The sequence below is a fragment of the Carassius carassius genome, chromosome 1 (genome assembly GCF_963082965.1).
Source record: "Carassius carassius chromosome 1, fCarCar2.1, whole genome shotgun sequence".
NCBI lineage: Eukaryota > Metazoa > Chordata > Actinopteri > Cypriniformes > Cyprinidae > Carassius > Carassius carassius.
In genome coordinates this window covers 53,388,745-53,409,419 of record NC_081755.1, presented here as the reverse complement: position 1 = coordinate 53,409,419, position 20,675 = coordinate 53,388,745, and the positions used below count along the sequence as shown (strand labels likewise).

The window sequence follows — 20,675 nt, the reverse complement described above, 5'->3', positions numbered from 1 at the left end:
TGAGGAGTGGATGGGTGTTGGGATCCGTGCCGGGAAGGTATTGACCAAACACACGCACCGTAGGGGCTTGGAGGATCTTGGAGGCAATCCTTGGAGAGAAGATGGAAGAAGAGTCTTCGGAGGTTATCCTTGGAGAGAAGGTAAAGAGGAGTTAGTCCTAATAGTTAACGCACAGGAATGATCTTGTCGTGAACGTGACCGGACAATGACTGGGTGCGTGTGGTTTTTATGGTGCTGTGGTGGATGACTGGTGATGAGGATCAGGTGTTGATGGTTTGAACTCAGGTGAGGGTGTGCGCCGTGATTGTGTGGAGGTGGAACCTGGCGTGTTTGTGACAGTACTCCCCTCCCCAGGGCCCGCTCCTGAGGGCCGGGGACCCCGACGTCGTGGTGGGCGTCCTCTTCCCCTGGGAGCTGGTCGATTGGGGTGTCTGGAGTGGAAGGTTTCCAGTAAGGCGGGATCCAAGATGTCGTTGCGTGGGACCCAGGAGCGTTCCTCTGGACCGTATCCTTCCCAGTCCACTAAGTACTCCAGCTGCCCAACGCGCCGCCGGGAGTCCAGGATGTCCTTGACCGAGTAGGCTGCACCGTCATCTAGGAGGAGAGGAGGGGGGGCTTCTGTCTCGCCAGGTTCTGTGGAGGGAAGAACAGAAGGATGGTGAGGTTTCAAGAGTAAGACGTGGAAAGTGGGGTGAATCCGGTACTCAGGGGGAAGTTGAACTTTGTAGGTGACCGGATTGATCTGCTGGGTGATTGTGAACGGGCTAATGAACCTGGGACTGAGCTTGCGGCAGGGTAGACGCAGGCGGATGTCCCGGGTAGACAGCCAGACCTTCTGACCGGGTTGATACTGGGGAGCCTCGGAACGGCGAAGGTTGGCTGCCGTCCTGCGTCTACGGAGCGCCCGTTGCAGTTGGTGATGGGCCGCGTCCCAGACCCTCTCGCTCTCCTGGAACCAATAGCCGACCGCGGGGAACATCAGAGGGATCTCCTGACCAGGGGAATAGAGGTGGCTGGTAGCAGAGTACGCACTGGAAGGGTGTGAGTCCGGTGGTGGGTTGACGGAGGGAGTTCTGTGCTTACTCGGCCCATCCCAGGAATTGGTTCCAGGAGTTCTGGTGGCCGTGACAGAAGGTACGGAGGAAGCGTCCGATCTCCTGGCCCTTCATTTCAGTCTGCCCGTTGGATTGTGGGTGGTAGCCGGAGGACAGGCTGATGGCCACACCTAGGAGGGAGTGAAATGCTTTCCATACCCGGGAGATGAACTGGGGGCCCCGATCCGACACTATGTCCTCTGGAATGCCGAAGTACCTGAAGACATGGTTAAACATCAGTTCTGCCGTTTCCATGGCAGTGGGGAGACCCTTCAGAGGAAGAAGACGACAAGCTTTAGAAAATCTATCCACAATAATAAGAATACATGTGTTGTTATCAGAGGGTGGAAGGTCTGTCATGAAATCCACTCCTAGGTGTGACCACGGGCGATTGGGAACGGGCAGAGGATGGAGTTTGCCAGATGGTAGATGGCGAGGACTCTTGGACATGGCGCAGCTGTTACATCCACTCACGTACCTTCTGACATCGGAGGCCATGTTGGGCCACCAGAAGCGTTCCCGTAGCAACGAGAGGGTTTCATTGACCCCCGGGTGACCAGTGCCAAGTGATGTATGGGTGGAGTGGATGAGTGGAGTGCGACGTGTCCTAGGGATGTACTGGTGTCCTGGTGGGCAACCCGGCGGAGTGTTGTTAGGAGCTTCGGCTGGAGGTAGGGTCTCTGCAGACCAGGTGATAGGAGCGACTATGACCTTGTCCGGAAGGAAGGGTTCGGGGTTCTCAGGTCTCTCTTCGGGTGAGTAACATCTGGACAGAGCATCGGCCTTAACATTCTTTGCCCCAGGGCGGTAGGTGATGGAGAACTGGAAGCGGGTGAAGAATAGCGCCCAGCGGGCTTGTCTGGGGTTGAGTCTCTTGGCTGCTCAGATTTTTATGGTCAGTGAGAACTTGAAAAGGATGTTTGGCTCCCTCCAGCCAATGTCTCCACTCCTCCAGGGCAAGCTTGATGGCAAGTAGCTCCCTGTTACCAATGTCGTAATTAACCTCCGCCGGGTTGAGCTTCCTGGAGAAGAAGGCACATGGATGGAGGCGGCTGGGCGTCCCCTGCTGCTGACACAGGACCGCACCCACTCCGGTGGTAGAGGCGTCCACCTCCACGACGAATGGCAGATCGGGGTTTGGATGCACGAGGAGTGGGGCGGTCGTAAAGGCCAGCTTCAAGGCCTGGAAGGCTTCGGTGGCGGCAAGAGTCCATGACAGGGACTTGGGCTTCTGACGAAGGAGGTTGGTTAGAGGACTGGTGATAGTACTAAAATTCTGAATGAATAGTCTATAAAAGTTAGCGAAGACAAGGAATCGCTGCAAAACAAGGTCAAAACAAGATTGTAAATCCAGCTCTGCTTCATTAGTCCATCTTTTTACAGTCCTTAATACAGGTTTAGCTGATTTTAGTTTCTGCCTGTAGGTCGGTATAAGATGAACCAGAAGGTGATCAGAACGTCCCAAAGCTGCTCGTGGAACAGAGTGATATGCATCCTTTATTGTTGTGTAACAGTGATCTAATATATTACTGTCTCTGGTGGGACAGGTAACATGCTGTCTGTATTTTGACAGTTCACGGGAGAGATTGGCTTTATTAAAGTCCCCGAGAATGATTAAAACAGAGTCTGGGTGTTGTTGTTCTGTCTCTGTGATCTGCTCAGCGAGTTCCCCGTTGATTCTGCGTCGCGATCCGCTCTAAACAGCTGAAAGCCCGGCAGATGGAGCGCGCTGTCCGGTATGGCGTCATTCAGCCAGGTTTCAGTGTAACACAGAGCAGCAGAGTGTGTGAAATCCTTATTTGTCCGAGAAAGCAGAAGGAGTTCGTCCGTTTTGTTGGGTAGAGAGCATAGATTTGCCAGATGGATGCTAGGCAACGCCGTTCGAAATCCGCGCTTCCTGAGTCTGAGCGCTCCCGCTCGCTTTCCCCGCCTGCGCGTCCTGAAGCGTTTGATCAGCGCCGCTGCTCCTCCAATAACAATATTCAGTAAAACGTCTGAATAATTGAAATCCGGAAAAACATCTTGTGGTGCGTTCTGCCGAATGTTCAGCAGTTCATCCCTGGTGAAACTGATTGCAGGAATATAACTAAAGACAGGACAAACTAACAAAAAGACAAAAACATATGCAGAGCACGTCACGGAGGCAGCCATCCTGTAACGGCGCCAAGAAATCGGATACGGCATAACACAGTACTCGTAGTGACCAGTAGGGGTGATGAAGGCGGTCTTCCACTCGTCCCCCTCGCGTATCCGGATGAGGTTATACGCGCTGCGGAGGTCCAACTTGGAGAACACAGTGGCACCACGGAGATGTTCTAGGGCCGCTGGGACGAGGGGAAGAGGATAACGAAACTTCTGTGTTATCTTGTTAAGAGCCCTATAATCAATACAAGGCCGTAAACCTCCATCCTTCTTGGCCACGAAGAAGAAACTCGAAGCAGCAGAGGAGGTAGATGGGCAGATGTATCCTTGAGCCAGCGCCTCCCTGATGTACTCCTCCATGGCCTTCTCCTCGGGAACAGATAGGGGATAGATCCGTCCACTAGTCACTGGTTCACCCGGCGGCAGATCTATAGCACAGTCCCACGGCCCGTGTGGAGGCAGCTTGGAGGCCCGCTTCGGGCAGAAGACATCACTGAAGGGGGCGTAGCACTGGGGTATGGAGATGGACTGGTTCTCGACTGGGCTTTCAATTGAGGTGGAGTAGACTGGTAGTGGTTCGGAGGGACGTTCCACTGGAACAGGACAGCCGGAGATGCATGATTGAAAGCAAGCTTCGTCCCACTTCAGGATTTCTCCTGTCTTCCAGGAGATCACCGGGTTGTGCTGCTCCAACCATGGGCGCCCTAAGATGACGTCAGCGGTGGAATCCTCCAGAACCAGCAGATGGATGTCCTCGCGATGTAGGATTCCTGTTTGGAGGGAGATTGGGCCCACGCAGTGGCATACATACTTCTTGCTTAACGGACTGCCGGTGATTGTGTGGATCTGGTAAGCGGCCGGCGTGGCCGCGGTTGGGAGCCTGAGCTGACGGCAGAGGGTGCCGGAGATGAAGTTGCCGGCTGACCCAGAATCGAGGAGGGCGGAAACTGGAAGAGACACATCAGCCGCAGTAAGTGTCACAACAGTGGTGAGTGGTTTCATTTGGTATCGTGAAGGAAGGATGGCACTCACCATGGGACGAGGAGGACGAACGGGGCACCCAGCTATGGTATGCCCCGAAGCTGCACAATATAGACAGATATTCTATATTGTGCAATCCTTGGAGAGAAGATGGAAGAAGAGTCTTCGGAGGTTATCCTTGGAGAGAAGGTAAAGAGGATTAAGTCCTAATAGTTAGCGCACAGGAATGATCTTGTCGCGAACGTGACCGGTCAATGACTGGGTGCGTGTGTGTGGTTTTTATGGTGCTGTGGTGGATGACTGGTGATGAGGATCAGGTGGTGATGGTTGGAACTCAGGTCAGGGTGTGCGCCGTGATTGTGTGGAGGTGGAACCTGGCGTGTTTGTGACAGACATAAGCCAGGGAATATTTTGAGACGAGTTCCATTGCAATAGGCTAATGCAATAAAAAGATATTAGCATTTATATTAGTTTAAGTATTAATGGTTGGTTTATTACTCTTGACCAATAGGTGACGCAGTTACCAAATTAATGTGGCATGGTCTGTGTGAGGGGACAATGGCACATACAAGTTTGGTGCAAATATGTCAAAGCTTTGCAGAGATAGCCTCAAATGCATTTTGGAATCTTACCAGCAAATTTGTTGATGCGCTAAATGAGAACCGTTTCATATATATATACGAAATCCATAACTTTTGGCCAGTTGTGTCTGAAGATGATCAGAGCCAAATTTGGTCAAAATTAGACTTATGGTCTAGGAGGATTTCGAAAAAGTAGGTTTTCAACATTAATCAAAATGGTGGACAGGAAATATGGCCAATTTTGGTATAATTGGTATTGATGTTCTCAGAATGACTCAAAAAATATAAGGAGACCACTTTCATTTCAAAAGTCTAATTTATTCAAAGGTTATTTGCATTTTTTAGATATTTCATTATAACATTTAACCACATGGTGGCGCTGGCCCGAAACTTTTTGAATACTATCAGGGCATGGAGCCAAAGATTTTTGCAATTATTTTCATAATACGATAATGCGTTAAAAAAATACAGCATTTTAGAACAATTTAAAATGGCTGACATGGGAAAATTGTATGTCATTTGACTCTACATGAGCCACCGAATCTAATGAATCCATCTTTTGGCCAACTCATTCAGAAGTTATAAGCAAAAATATGAAATTTTCATATCTCCTGACCTGACCACTAGGTGGCGCTGCGTCGAAAACACTGCAGGTAGTCTCAGGTTATGCTTGTTATAAGAGAGACCAAGTTTGGTCTTAATATGCCAAACCATGGCCAAGATAGAGCCTCGCATGCAATTTTGCGTGCTTTTCATCAGATTTGTTCATGTGTTATTCGAAAATGGTTTGACGAATCAACTTTTCAATAAAAGAATTCCATAACTTTTTGCCAGCATGGTCTGAAGATCATCTGACCCAGTTTTGGTTTGGTTTTTGCATTTTGGGGTTGGGTTTGAATTTGACTTGGCATGAGCCAAGGATTCAGAGGAAGAAAGAAATTAAATTGTCTGGCTTGCAGTTCAAAAGTTATTAGCATAAACATGAGTGCAACTTTGGACAAGTGGTGGCGCTAGAGAGTTTGAGTTACAGACTCCAATTTGGCTCTGGTTAATGTTGGGACTGTCCTCTATCAGGGTGCCAAGTTTCACAACTTTCCCGCAATCGGTTCTATTGGCTGCCATAGACTTGCAGCAGCAGCAGAAGAACAACAATGCCAACGATTACAATAAGTGCCTACGCACCTTTGGTACTCAATACTTGGTAGGGGCTCCTTTTGTTTTAATAACTGCCTCAATTCAGCGTGGCATGGAGGTGATCAGTTTGTGGCAACACTGGACTTCAAGCAACTTGGGCGATGAGCTTCTCCACCCTTCCTCCAGACTGTAGGACCTTGGCTTCCAAATGAAATACAAAACTTGCTCTCATCTGAAAAGAGGACTTTGGACCACTGTTCAACAGTCCAGTTCTTCTCCTTAGCCCAGGTAAAACGCCTCTGACATTGTCTGTGGTGTAGCAAATTCCTTGAAACTTCTGTGTGTGGTGGCTCTTGATGCCTTGACCCCAGCCTCAGTCCATTCCTTGTGAAGTTCACTCAAATTCTTGAATTGGTGTTGCTTGACAATCAATCATCATAATGCTGCGGTTCTCTCGGTTGGTTGTGCATTTTTTTCTTCCACACTTTTTCCTTCCACTCAACTTCTGTTAACATGCTTGGATACAGCACTATGAACGGCCAGCTTCTTTGGTAATGAATGTTTGTGGCTTACGCTCCTTGGGAAGGGTGTCAATGATTGACTTCCGGACAACTGTCAGATGATCAATCTTCCCCATGGTTGTGTAGCCTAGTGAACCAAACGGAGAGACCATTTTGAAGGCTCAGGAAACCTTTGCATGTGTTTTGAGTTGATTTGCTGGTTGGCATGTAACCATATTTTTATATATGTGACGAGTGGGGCGGGGCCGAGAGCCGTGGGAACGGGGCGAGGCTGGTGGAGTGATTTGAAATGCGCGACACCTGCTCGACCCACCGGTCTTGAGTCCCACGGAAGAGATGGAAGGATATAAAACAGGAGCAACGACAGTGAAGGAGAATATATGTGCTACCCAAATAAAATAATGACTAAAAGTAAGTCTTTTAGAATGGTCTTTTACAAGCCAGGTGGTGCATTAGCCCAGGGGCTCATCTCCTGTTTCCAAAATGCATCACAAAGTGCTTGAGAAAGCTGTAAACTAATTCCACATTGCACAGGGTGCAAACAATGTGCAAAGCGTTCACGCAGTTGCGGTCGGTCAGTGCGTTCCAGGAGCGGCGCGTCTGCAGCAGTACAGCGATCGTTTACGTGCCGAGTAGCAGACTGCAAACGCGTCCTGTGTGAAAGCACAATGAGTAGGAGTTCATGCTGCTTCAGCACCACATACGTAACGCACACGGACGGCATACGCACTGCAGACAGAGTATGTGTGAAACATTTTTATTTTCTTAAAAAAAATAATAATTCCCTGAAGCAAACCCGGCGGCTTCAGCTGCATCCATGTTAGCACATCACATTTGATGTGGTAATTTCACAGTAGGCATACACACAGGTTCGAAGACTCGTTCTCGCCCCCTACAGTGCAATTCGGTTCGGCATATCATAGGTTCATATACAATGTGCAGAAACACTTCAGCTAAACTCTAAAAATTCACAGCATTTTATTATAATGGTATTCTAATTATAATAGTATGTATATAACAGTCCCGGTCATAGTTATTAATATTCTGCATTGTAGTCTGACCTGCTGGCGCTGTGCGCTGAAGAGATATCACCGTACTACAATGAAGCGCTTGACTCAAAACCAAATGCATCTTATATCAGGTAAATAATATATCCAAGATATATACACACCGTTTGAAATCACTTGCACCCTACCTGTTCGGAAAAATCCAGTCTCTGCCTGTGTCAGTTTGAGTCTTGGTAAAGTTTTAAATCCCTGCCGCCAAGATGCTCCTCTGTCAGTCACGGATTATGGGAAGTGAAACATAAATCTATAGGGGTGGTTGGATTTATTCACGCACTTTAAAATATTAATTTGAAGCTTCTTTCTTTTTCAGATTCTTACCCCCAATTTCCACCAGATGCGTAACGGCTCCGTTGCGTGACAGCTCCGTGTTCCGTCGTCCGTCAATACCCACCAGGTCCGTATTTGTTGCGTAACGGCTGCGGTCATGACTGACAGCTGACGTCACGATGCCCCATGTAATCTCGCGAATTCTGGTGTGATCGCGCGATATGTAGTTTCTATAAACAGAACTACCAAACCAGGAACAGTTTTCCATCCGAAGGAGTATAGGATAGAACTCTTTTCTTTTCTTTTCATTTCTTCATCCATCGTGTCAACGGGGTTAAAACTTCAACAAGCCTGTCTCCGCCCATTATGACGTTTTCAAGGTCTAGTGTAGGGAAATATGAGCGCGGTGTATTTTATTTTGAAAATTAAACGGATCTTTTATTTTGTTTCTGGCTGTTCTGTTTTGTCACTCGACTTCCTGTCCTGCGTACTCTGCCCTGTAGTGCTGCGGAGCGCTCCGGCATCTGGCAAAAATAGAAGCTCTGCGTATCTGGTCCGGAGGGCTGCGGATCGCCGGAGTCGGAACACAGCTGTAACGCATTCAGTGGAAATACACTCATTGACTTTAATGGAAACCTATTGACTCCGCCGCCGTGACGGAGCCGTAACGCAGCCGTTACGCATCTGGTGGAAATTGGGGGTTATTCATGGCTTGAGCTTATTGGGAGAAAACCGCAAGTTCTATGTGAAATCAGACATTTGACCACTCACATATAGACAGAATGGCATAATCATAACAACCCTTGAATATTCGACTGTGAGATTGGCAGTCGAATCAGGCTCCTCGAATAGAAGATTTCTAAAGGACTAAAGGCTGCTTGTATTGAGTTGGCCAGGTCTAATCCAGCCTGGATAGAACAAGAGCTTGAACAAGTTGTGTTACATGATCTTCTTGATTTTTTCTAAGGCAAATCTGCAAGACCAGAAAGTTGGTCTGAGAAAGTCAATTGATCATCATTCATAGCTCCAAAGTTTCAAGCTCTTTTTGAAGGAGTTATTGTTGATGATCCTAACTGGATGGCAACATTTTTGTAAAGCGATGGGTTTGCTGAAACTACAAGCAGTTCTGTCTTAGCCAGGTTGAGTTGAAGGTGATGGTCCTTCATCTAGCAAGAAATGTCTTTTAGACAATATGAGATGTGAGCAGCTATAGTCGGATCACAGGATGGAATGAGAGGTAGAGTTCAGTGTCATCAGTGTAGCTAATCAGTTCAAATGAGGAATATGAGTAATCATAACTAGTTATAATTCATTATAAATATTTAGGAGATCCACTGAAAGCATTTACTTGACATCTGAGTGTTGACTGTCTATCAATATTAAGAACATATTTTCCTGTTTAAGGAAAACAACTTTCTTACTGTACAATACTACTCCGAGCACGATTAGGGACATTTAGCATTCCTTTTGGTCTCACTCACAGCCACGTTTGCTCAGCTTTTAAAAGTATACTCAACCGCAGATAAGCGCAGATGGATGAAATCGACACATATGCTGCTCCACGGGGTGCGTGGCTGTGCATGAGTCCTCTTGATGACGAGAATAACCTAATGCCGACGGTGCGCGGATGTCCAAAGTATACTTTAGCCTTCACGCGATCGGCAACTGGCTGTTTTTTGCCTTATTGCAACTCTCTGTTCTAGACTTGCACAATGCCATTTATGTGAACATATGAAGTCTATTAAACGCCCATTGACACAGGCCAGAGACGCTGAAGACTTCTTTTTTTCTTATTAGGAAACAAATCAAATATGTGTGAAACAGGCGTGCTACTTGTCGAGGTTTCCATTGGGAAGCTTCTTAAAAAAAAAAAAACAGTAGGCATACACACAAGTTCGAAGACTCGTTCTCGCCCCCTACAGTGCAATTCGGTTAGGCATTTCATAGGTTCATATACAATGTGCAGAAACACTTCAGCTAAACTCTAAAAATTCACAGCATTTTATTACAGCCCAAACAACTGTCCCCACCAGCTTCCAAACCTCCACCATCGTGCCAGTACAGAAGCACTCTACTGCCTCGGTCCCTAACAACTTCAGTCCCGTTGCCCTCATCCCCATCATTGCCAAGCACTTTGAAAAACTGGTTGCATCCCACTTAAAATCCTGTCTCCCTGCTACACTAGACCAGTCAGCTACAGTAGCCATCAGCTACAGTATCGCATCTGACAGTGCACTATAGACCCACTGAGGAACAGTTCCACTCATTCTGTATAAACTTGTTAAATCATCTAAACCAACAACATGTATGTTAGACCCTATACCATCTAAGCTCCTAAAAGAGGTGCTTCCAGAAGTCATAGATCCTCTTCTGACTATTATTAATTCCTCATTGTCGTTAGGATATGTCCCCAAAACCTTCAAACTGGCTGTTATTAAGCCTCCAAATCAAAAAACCACAACTTCACCCCAAAGAACTAGTTAAATATAGACCAGTCTCGAATCTCCCTTTTCGGTCCAAGATACTAGAAAAGGTGGTATCCTCACAATAGGGGTGTAATGGTACCCAAAAATCACGGTTCGGTACGTACCTCGGTTTTAAAGTCACGGATCGCTTCATTTTCGGTACAGTAAGGAAAAGAAATTCAAACATTAAACTGCAGATTGTTTATTACTTTAAACTTTTTTTAACAATTTGTTTGTCTTTTTTTTTAAACACTTTAATAAAATATAATAAAATATATGTATAATAAAAAATGAATAAGAAATAAAATAATGCTGCAAAGTTCTCCACTAAATAAAATACTCTGTCTCAAACCAATATCACATAATAAAATATAATGAAAAATATAAATAAATAACTATATGATTAGAGTGCAGCATTACCAATCCCAGCTTGTAGGCCTGCTCATATTTAAAAATATATATATAACTTTTCACTTTTATATAAAAAGTGTAAAGTGCAGCAACAACAGTTTCAGTTTTTAGACCTGCTCAGATTTCGTTATTGGGTTGGCCCGATCGGAATTAAGAGCAAAGGTCTGTTTAAATGCACACAGGAGCTGCGTAGAATCAGCTGCAGGGCGGGATTTGCGCTGAACGCGGAGACTTCCACCACTTAATATGTTCGTGTGGAAACACGAAAATGTACCTATGTCCCGCACCAAAAATATTGTATTCAGTCATTCGGTGCACACATGCACCGTACCGAAAGCCCTGTACCGAAACGGTCCGGTACGAATACAAGTACCTTTACACCCCTACCTCACAATTATATTCCTTCTTAGAGAAAAATGGTATATGTGAGGATTTCCAGTCAGGATTAACAGTCGTGGCCAAAAGTTGAGAATTACATAAATATTAGTTTTTTTTAAAGTTTGCTGCTAAACTGCTTTTAGATCTTTGTTTCAGTTGTTTCTGTGATGTACTGAAATATAATTACAAGCACTTCATACGTTTCAAAGGCTTTTATCGACAATTACATGACATGTATGCAAAGAGTTAGTATTGCAGTGTTTGCCCTTCTTTTTCAGGACCTCTGCAATTCGACTGGGCATGCTCTCAATCAACTTCTGGGCCAAATCCTGACTGATAGCAACCCATTCTTTCATAATCACTTCTTGGAGTTTGTCAGAATTAGTGGGTTTTTGTTTGTCCACCCGCCTCTTGAGGATTGACCACAAGTTCTCAATGGGATTAAGATCTGGGGAGTTTCCAGGCCATGGACCCAAAATTTCAACATTCTGGTCCCCGAGCCACTTAGTTATCACTTTTGCCTTATGGCACGGTGCTCCATCGTGCTGGAAAATGCATTGTTCTTCACCAAACTGTTGTTGGATTGTTGGAAGAAGTTGCTGTTGGAGGGTGTTTTGGTACCATTCTTTATTCATGGCTGTGTTTTTGGGCAGAATTGTGAGTGAGCCCACTCCCTTGGATGAGAAGCAACCCCACACATGAATGGTGTCAGGATGCTTTACTGTTGGCATGACACAGGACTGATGGTAGCGCTCACCTTTTCTTCTCTGGACAAGCCTTTTTTCAGATGCCCCAAACAATCGGAAAGGGGCTTCATCGGAGAATATGACTTTGCCCCAGTCCTCAGCAGTCCATTCACTATACTTTCTGCAGAAGATCAATCTGTCCCTGATGTTTTTTTTGGAGAGAAGTGGCTTCTTTGCTGCTCTTCTTGACACCAGGCCATCTTCCAGAAGTCTTGTCCTCACTGTGCGTGCAGATGCGCTCACACCTGCCTGCTGCCATTCCTGAGCAAGCTCTGCACTGGTGGCACTCCGATCCCGCAGCTCAATCCTCTTTAGGAGACGATCCTGGCGCTTGCTGGACTTTCTTGGATGCCCTGAAGCCTTCTTTACAAGAATTGAACCTCTTTCCTTGAAGTTCTTGATGATCCTATAAATTGTTGATTTAGGTGCAATCTTAGTAGCCACAATATCCTTGTGGTTATAAAGTCATTAATTAGAAAGGATTTATTTTTTTTGTGAGCGGATGTTTAAAGATGCTAACTTGATGGCAGTTCTTTCTGTCTTTACATCAATCTTAGTTTGATCCATAATAGGCCGCAGATTAGATGAGTTTGCCCTTCGGTTTGAGAAGGCCGTAAACTTTCTAGCACGTGATAAAACTGAAATAGAGAAAGCTACAGGCATACTGGGTTCCCGCTTGTTCTGTAAACATTTGTGAATGTTGCTGCTATATAACGGGGACCCGACATGTATCACTGAGAGCTGCTATCAGTTGTTTTTGGTTCACCCTCAGCAGATGGAAGGTTCAGCTGGGATAGTGTCCGTCCGCAGTGCTTGTTTTGGCTGCATGGAGTTATCAGTGTCCTTGTGGGATATGTCCACCACATGATGACTCGGACCCGGTGTGTGCTGAATGGATTGACACACTCTGCTGCAGGATGACGGAGGCAGGGGTTAAAGCAAAAAAAAAAAAAATCCTGAGCCTGAACTTTTTACCGGCGGGGCAGCACATGCAAAGCATGCTATGACTGTGACAACTTTAACATTTGAAAGGATACTATGGCAAAGTTATTGCTTTCTTTATTCAAACTGATTTTCTTTTTCATGAATATATGATTGACCTGAAGAATGAAAGCTGTATCATACACTTGGAAAATTATGAGCTATATAATCGCTTATCGATACTAGGGGTGTGACAATAAACTTAGCTATTCAGATGAGACAAAGTACATATACTTGATTCACTAGAATGTGACAATATTTTAATACTGTTTTTAAAAGTTCCAATAAAATGTTTGTCTTTTTATTACAAAAAGTAAAACAATGCAGTTGTATTTAGAAATATTTGAACTAATCTAGGGCTTTTTTTGTAACAAAAAGACTTAAGTGAAAACCATGGTTTAAGTATGACTATTTATATATAAACTAACAATGAGGCAATAATAATTGGCTCAAATAAAACATCAAAACCAAGAAATTACAAGATTGTATTGAACAACACTGTTAAAATACATAATGTAATATGCATATATTATATATATATATATATATATATATATATATATAAAACATGAACATAACTTAAGTACATTAATGTATTTAAACAAATATCTGCAGAGGGTGCCAACAGCCTGGTGATGTTTCACTTTACAGCTTGATAAAACAAATGTTTAAATCCATAAAATTTTAATATTTGGCCACGTGCAGAAACATTTATTTTGAAATCGCGATGTACAATACAATGGCATATTTAGACATAGGTTGATATATCTGCTGTGTTGGCAAAGGTTTATAAATGATTTACGTTACAAATCTAATGAGATAATGCACACAGTTTTTCCAGATTACTTTAAGCAAATAAAATTCACAGCGTATACAGAGGAAGAGTTTAGCCCCTTTCACACATACAGTCTTCACTGGTAAAGTTACCATCATGTGTGAACAGGACCTTTTTAGAAATCCCGGTAAATATGTTTTGGCAATCATATCATTCTTAAGGAGATGACATGATTACTCTGAGCGGTTTACAAAGCTCCGCGTCTTTATAATGAGCTTTTCTATGTAAATACGCTAGATGGATATATTTGACCGTTTCGCCTCACAGCTTTTTGTCGCGCTTCTCCATTCATCAGAGCTGCGACTCTGCAATTGAATACTATTATGCGCGTCTCGTGTTTATAAAAGCAAAACATTCTGACTGGCTGCTAATGTTAGTTAATGTCATACCATTGGTAGGCGAACGCATTGACTCAAAAGTGATAAACAAGATTATTATTATTTATTTTTTTAAATGTAGGATTAAACACTGCACGCCGGAAATCCGGCGCGGTGCCGGAGAACTTTAAGCCCTGCGGAGGAAAAAGTAGATACTGTCCTTAAGCACTCTAGCACCAAGTTTGTTTGGGTGGAGGCCATCTGGTTTAAAAAGTTGTCTATGGCCTCAGAAAAGATTGAAGTTGTCAATGAAATTCACACCTTTTTTACTGCAAGATCTTTGTAGCCATGTTTTCAGCCCAAGCATCCGTGAAAACATATTTGTTCCCCTTGCTGGGAGTGGTCCACTGATGAACGACTGAACTTTGAGTCTTCGAAGTGTTTCAAAGAGTTCACTGAAGTCCTTCTTAAGGAGTTCTGACTGCTCTTTCTGAATATCATTCTTCCCCACATGGATGATGATTCGACTGTTTTGGAAGTCCAGCAAGTAACTTTGTTTCAAAAATCTGTTGTTTGAGCACTGTGCTGATCTTCTGAAGTAAAATTCTTAGAAAAATCTTAGAAAGAAGCAAAGCGCAGAGCAGTAAGCTAGAACGTCGAAACGGTAGCAAAGCCGGAAGCTAGAAAGAAAAAATAAGATGATTAAATACAAATTTAAATACAAATAATGAGATAATATAAATTAAGTCACTTCTCAGATGATTTACATTTAATAATTTAGCAATAGGGCTGCAACGATTCGTCGACGTTGTCGACAAAAATCGATAATGGAAATAGTCGACAATGAATTTCATTGTCGAAGTTGTCGCCAGACATGTTTTTTCCGACCGAGTGAGGCATCTTTCTTCATTACAATCTCTGCCGAGAGTCGCACATGCGCATTAGCTTCTCTGCTGAGCGATAACATACAGAAATGGCGGCGTCCAACGCAGCAGCTGCGCGTACCAAAACATCTAAAGTTTGGGAGCATTTTAGCCTGGATACGGCGAATAAAAAGATTACCTGCATGGTTTGCAAAGCAGTCCTTGCGTATCACGGCAGCACCTCGGTGATGCATGAACATTTAAAGAGAAAGCACGTCGGACAGTTGAATGAAACTGAGTTTGACTCGCCTCGGTAAGATTTAAATAACATGGAAGCCAATGCGTTTTGTTTTGGATGTACATTGTACATTTGTGACCCTGGATCACAAAACCAGTCTTATGTGTAATTTTTTTTAAATTGTGATTTATACATCATCTGAAAGCTGAATACATAATCTTTCCATTGATATATTGTTTGTTATGATAGGATAATATTTGGCCGAGATACAACTATTTGAAAATCTGTAATCTGAGGGTGCAAAAAAATCGAAATATTGAGAAAATAGCCTTCAAAGTTGTCCATTTATATTGACGATAGTGCTGCATCCATTCACACAAATAAATGTTTTATATATTTAAGGTGGGAAATTTACAAAATATTTTCATGGAACATGATCTTTACTTAATATCATTATCCTAATGATTTTTGACATAAAAGAAAAATCTATAATTTTGACCCATACAATGTTTTGTTGGCTATTGCCACAAATATACCCGTGCAACATAAGACTGGTTTTGTGATCCAGGGTCACATTTTATAAGCGTATTTTCGCAAAAAAAAAAAAAAAGGATTTAACGTTATGCCCGACTGTGCCTGACAAAAGTATTTTAAATTAAATGCATGCAGTCTGAATAAGAGAGCCACCATGGACCCCTTTCTGCAAAAGAAGCAGACGTGCACCCCACAACAGGCGAATGCCCTCACTGAGTCAGTATGATATGAGGCCGCTCTCCATGGTCGCAACTGAACGACATAGCCTGAGCCTCATGTTGATTTTAAACTTGGTCTGTCCACCATGACAGGTTTGTGTCCAGGTAGTATCACACAGTCCATGTTTACAACTTAAATTCAGACGACTCTGAAAGTTTATTTTAAAACCGTTAGATTTCATAATTTTGAGACGAGTTGTAAAGTTCTTTTGCAACAGATATTAAGTGCATCACAAAATGCACTTAATATTTTTGTTTACTGTTTTATTGCTGCTAATGTGCCTGCCCCTGGTCTACAGGAAGAAAATGTTTACTTGATTTTAATTTATTTTTTCTTATAAAACAAATGTGCCTGTCCTTTATAAAAATGATAGTTTCTTTATTTATGCATTTATGTCTATACTGACCGAGCGCTGTGCCTAATTGGTTTTAGACAGGGCATTTTTATTTACTTTTAGTATGAATCGGCCTATCAGCAGCAAAGTTCAATAAAATATGCATTTTTCATTGAAGTACCCCCTTCTTTCTTGTGTTTACTATCATTTTCCACAGAATTAAAGCAATCTCATGCTAAATTTTAGAAAAATTGTATAATTATTCGATTAGTCGAATAATCGTTTCAATAGTCGGTGACTAGTCGACTATTAAAATAGTCGTTAGTTGCTGCCCTATTTAGCAACAACAGAAGCAATCAAATCAACAAAAGAACAACAACAGAATAAAAGTGCTATGACAAGTCTCAGTTAGTCTAGTACAGAACACTTAGCCAGGACCTATGGTACCATAACCAGGTATGTTAGTGCCGTGCCAGTGGTCGTCTTGTAGGCAAGCATCAGTACCTTGAATTTGTTGTGAGCGGCTACTGATACCCAGTGTAACCTGATGAGGAGAAGAGTAACGTGAGCTTTTTTTGGCTCATTGAAGACAACCCTCGCTGCTGCATTCTGGATCAACTGCAGAGGCTTGATAGTACATGCAGGAAGAGCCAGGAGAGCATTACAATAGTCCAGTCTGGAGAGAACAAGAGCTTGGACAAGAAGTTGGGTTGCTTGCTCTGACAGGAAGGGTCTAATCTTCCTAATGTTGTATAAGGCAAACCTGCAGGACCGGGTCGTTGTAGCAATGTGGTCAGTGAAGCTTAACCCTTTCGAGTCGATTAACGCGGATACGCGTTTTGAGTCATTTTCTCCTGATAACCCCGAAAAGACCTTAAATTACACTTTCAGTTTTAATCGTACAGATAAGAGTAATACATCAATCGAATCTGTAAAGGGTCTACTTTTTTTTGGATACAGACATAATAACAACAAAACTTTGTGCACTTATAAAATAAAGATAACAAACAAGGTGTGCTGTCTGCAGCCTTTGTCTGCGCTGATCTTCTTTTACAAACACGTCATTTAAATGAACTGTAACTCCGTGAATACTCAACGAAGAGACATGAGAGAGATATCTATAGAAAGCTTGACATGTCTATTTTTAAACTAAACAAGTGCCGCCGAAAACAGATATTCTGTGATAAAGTAATCCATATGAAAACAACGCGATGTCTGTTTTTCACGTCTCCCTTCATTATATCTAATGTGACCACGCCCCCGCGCTGAACGCGCTATTCAGATTCAAACTGAAGCGCGCGGCTTGAATACGCCCACAACAGAAGAAAAAGCAGCCAGACTGTTCTTCAAGTTCTTTTATTTTACTGTTTGCTTCGCGATGAGAGGAATAAGACATAATTCACCCCAAAAAGATGTGATGTGGTTGAGGATTTGAGAAATGGATTTCCTCAGAAAAAAAAAGAATGAAGCACTTTATTCAGCAGAGATCATAAACATGAGTAAGTCTCTTTTTATTTATTTATATACTTGTACTAGTGTTCACATAACGTGTAAACATTTTACTAGTTAGACTTTTTCCAAAGACTTTTCCCAAACTATAATTCCTGACTAAATGTATAGTAATCAAGTGAAACATTATGAAGTTTCAATAACAATATACAATACTATACCATTCAAAAGCTTGATGTAAATAATATAAATGTAACAAATAGATAACTGTCACAAATGTAAAAACATGCTTTTCTTTCAATTTATTCCCCCTAAAAACCCAGAAAATTATTCTCAGCTCTTTTCAACATTAATAATAATGATAATAATAATAACAATAAATGTTTTTTTTGTAGAAAATAAGATTGTTAAAAGGATTCTGAAGGATTGTGTGACTGGAGTAAGGATGCCAAATAATTTGTTTGAAAGTCAGCTTTGTTTGTTTCTAATAAACTGTTTAACTGCTCCCCCAAGTGGATATTAAATTATGTTGTGGGATAATTAAATATATTCTAAATAAACTACAAACATAAAATTATATAGATTTATTTTGTTCTCACATTCTTTCTTGTAACTCTTCCCTCTCAGTGACACAGATGACTGAGAGGCTCATTATGCAGCTCATTATGCAGCTCATTATGCAGCTCATTATGCAGGCCTTTGTCTTCTCAGGTGTAAATCACAATGATATTCATGATAGTTGACGCCTACTCGCATATGACTTTTACCAACAAAAAGTGTCTTAGAAAATGTAAATCAATATATTGTTTTCTGTGAGTGAGTAAACAAGATGATTTTCACATAATTTAGAAAGAAAGATTCTAGTCTACAAGCTCCAGTTCTCAAAAATCCCGGGAACCATTGTTCTTTATGTGTTTTTTTGCCTTATTTAAGTGTTTTAACATTTTTAGTTTTTCACTAACCACGCATAATATTTTTTTTCTCAAAAACACAATCATGTACATACATGCATTTCTTATATTATTATAGCCCAGTTTGTGCTGATTACAGTGAGATTAGACTTTACCCATTTAGATATTTATAAGAAACTGAAAAAAGCACAAATGTCAGGGCATGACAAAACTTCTCCAGGCCCCAAAAATACCCTTAGACTCCAGAGGGTTAACTGATGATCCGTCACAACTCCTAGGTTTCTGGCTGTCCTGGAAGAAGTTATGGTTGATGAGCCCAGCTGTATAGAGAAGTTGTGATGAAGCAATGGGTTAGCTGGAATCACCAGGAGTTCTGTCTTCGTAAGGTTAAGCTGAAGGTGATGGTCATTCATCCAGCTAGAAATGTCACTCAGACTGAAATGCGAGCAGCTACCGTCGGGTCATCTGGTTGGAATGAGAAGTAGAGTTGGGTGTCATCAGCGTAGCAGGGATAAGAAAAGCCATGCTTCTGAATGACAGATCCTAATGATGTCATGTAGATGGAGAAGAGAAGTGGTCCAAGTACTGAGCCTTGAGGAACCCCAGTAGCAAGTTGTTGTGACTTAGAAACTTCACCCCTCCAAGACACACTGAAGGATCTGTCAGAGAGGTAGGACTTCAACCACAGGAGTGCTGTTCCAGAGATGCCCATCTTTCTAAGGGTGGACAGGCGAATCTGTTTGATAGCAGCACATAATATTGCTATTCGCTGCTAGTAATGGAGGATGAAAGAATTGTCCCATTTCCTGGTTTGGTGTACAAAGCTGAAGTGGGCTATCATCATTTGTGCTTTTGTGGTAACTTCCACTGTGGGTCCGTTGCAATGGCGCTGCCTTCGTCCCGCCGCGTCCCGTGTGAAGAGGGTTTTGCGCAGGGTTGGGGCACAGCGCTGCGCGGCTGCAGCTTTCTCTCTTTTTGGGGGCGTTATTGTACAGTTGGGGTGGTGCTCACGTTGCGGTTTTGGCGATTCCCCCCAGAACATCATAAACAAAATTAAAAACCTCTGAAATCCAAGTGGAAAGGTTCGACATCTGTATTAATTTAATTGTTTTATAATTGTTTTGTTTTCATTAGGAATCCTGTAAGAACTTTTTTTACTGATATTAAACAGATGTAATGTCTTGCTCAGATCAAAATGTTGTGACATTACACATCACAATTCTAAACTAAATTTTATATATATATATATATATATTAGTGTTTTTATAAAATACATTTTATCTGCATTATACATTTAACTAAAAACATAAAGAACTACCAAATTTTGCTATAAGTTTGATTGCATCACATAATTTCTGTTTCTGATTACGTCTTTAATAGATTTTCCTTACATTTCTGCCATATGTACATAAACTGAGTCACCACTGATAAGCAACTACAAAATATTGTAGAAACTTCATTTTCTGTAAAGTTGCTTGGCAACAATTTGTATTGTAAAAAGTGCTATACAAAGAATTGAAAAAACTTGAATTGAATTGTGTTGACAGTTGCTGACAGTATCGCAATGTATTGTAACATATCGTATCATAACCCCAGTATCGTGATACGCATTGTATCTACAGATTCTTGGCAATACACAGCACTTATGTATGTATGTATGTATATATATATATATATATATATATATAAACACACATACACAGAAAACAAGTAGACAGAATAGAAAAAAGACCATAGAAAGCTAGTGTTTTGTAGAGGGTTTTTTCTTTTCGTTTTTTAAATACAAGCAGTAAGAAAATGAACAGAGAGTAAAAGTGATAGAGGGACAAGTATTTTTGTTTTTATAAAAATAAAACAAACAGATCAAATAGAAATAGAACAGAGAGTGCTAGACTTATTTTAATTTGATTGTTTCTTTATTTCTTTATACAGTACGTCCCTGAAACTTTCCATGAATGAGGTATATTGATCTTCAAATAAGATTTTTAAAACATCATAGGCACAAATTCCATGTTTGTGTAGGTAGAAATTTAAAATGTGTTTGATCAACAACACAATTGTCTAACATTTTTACTTTGCAAAAAAATACCCAGTTCACAGGAAGTGTCCTGAAGTATTATAATGATATTTGGCGTGCTGTCCGAGGAACGCCCCGAACCTAGAGTAACCCCCCCCCATATAAAAGTGTAATATGAGCTCTAAGTGGA

The 20,675-nt window shown here is 42.2% G+C and overlaps 1 protein-coding gene across 1 annotated transcript in view; it reads right to left on the bottom strand.

The window, feature by feature from the left end:
• Positions 1 to 20,675, bottom strand: part of LOC132159851 (zinc finger protein OZF-like) — a 31,469-nt gene that overhangs the window by 8,407 nt on the left and 2,387 nt on the right. The window lies entirely within an intron of this gene.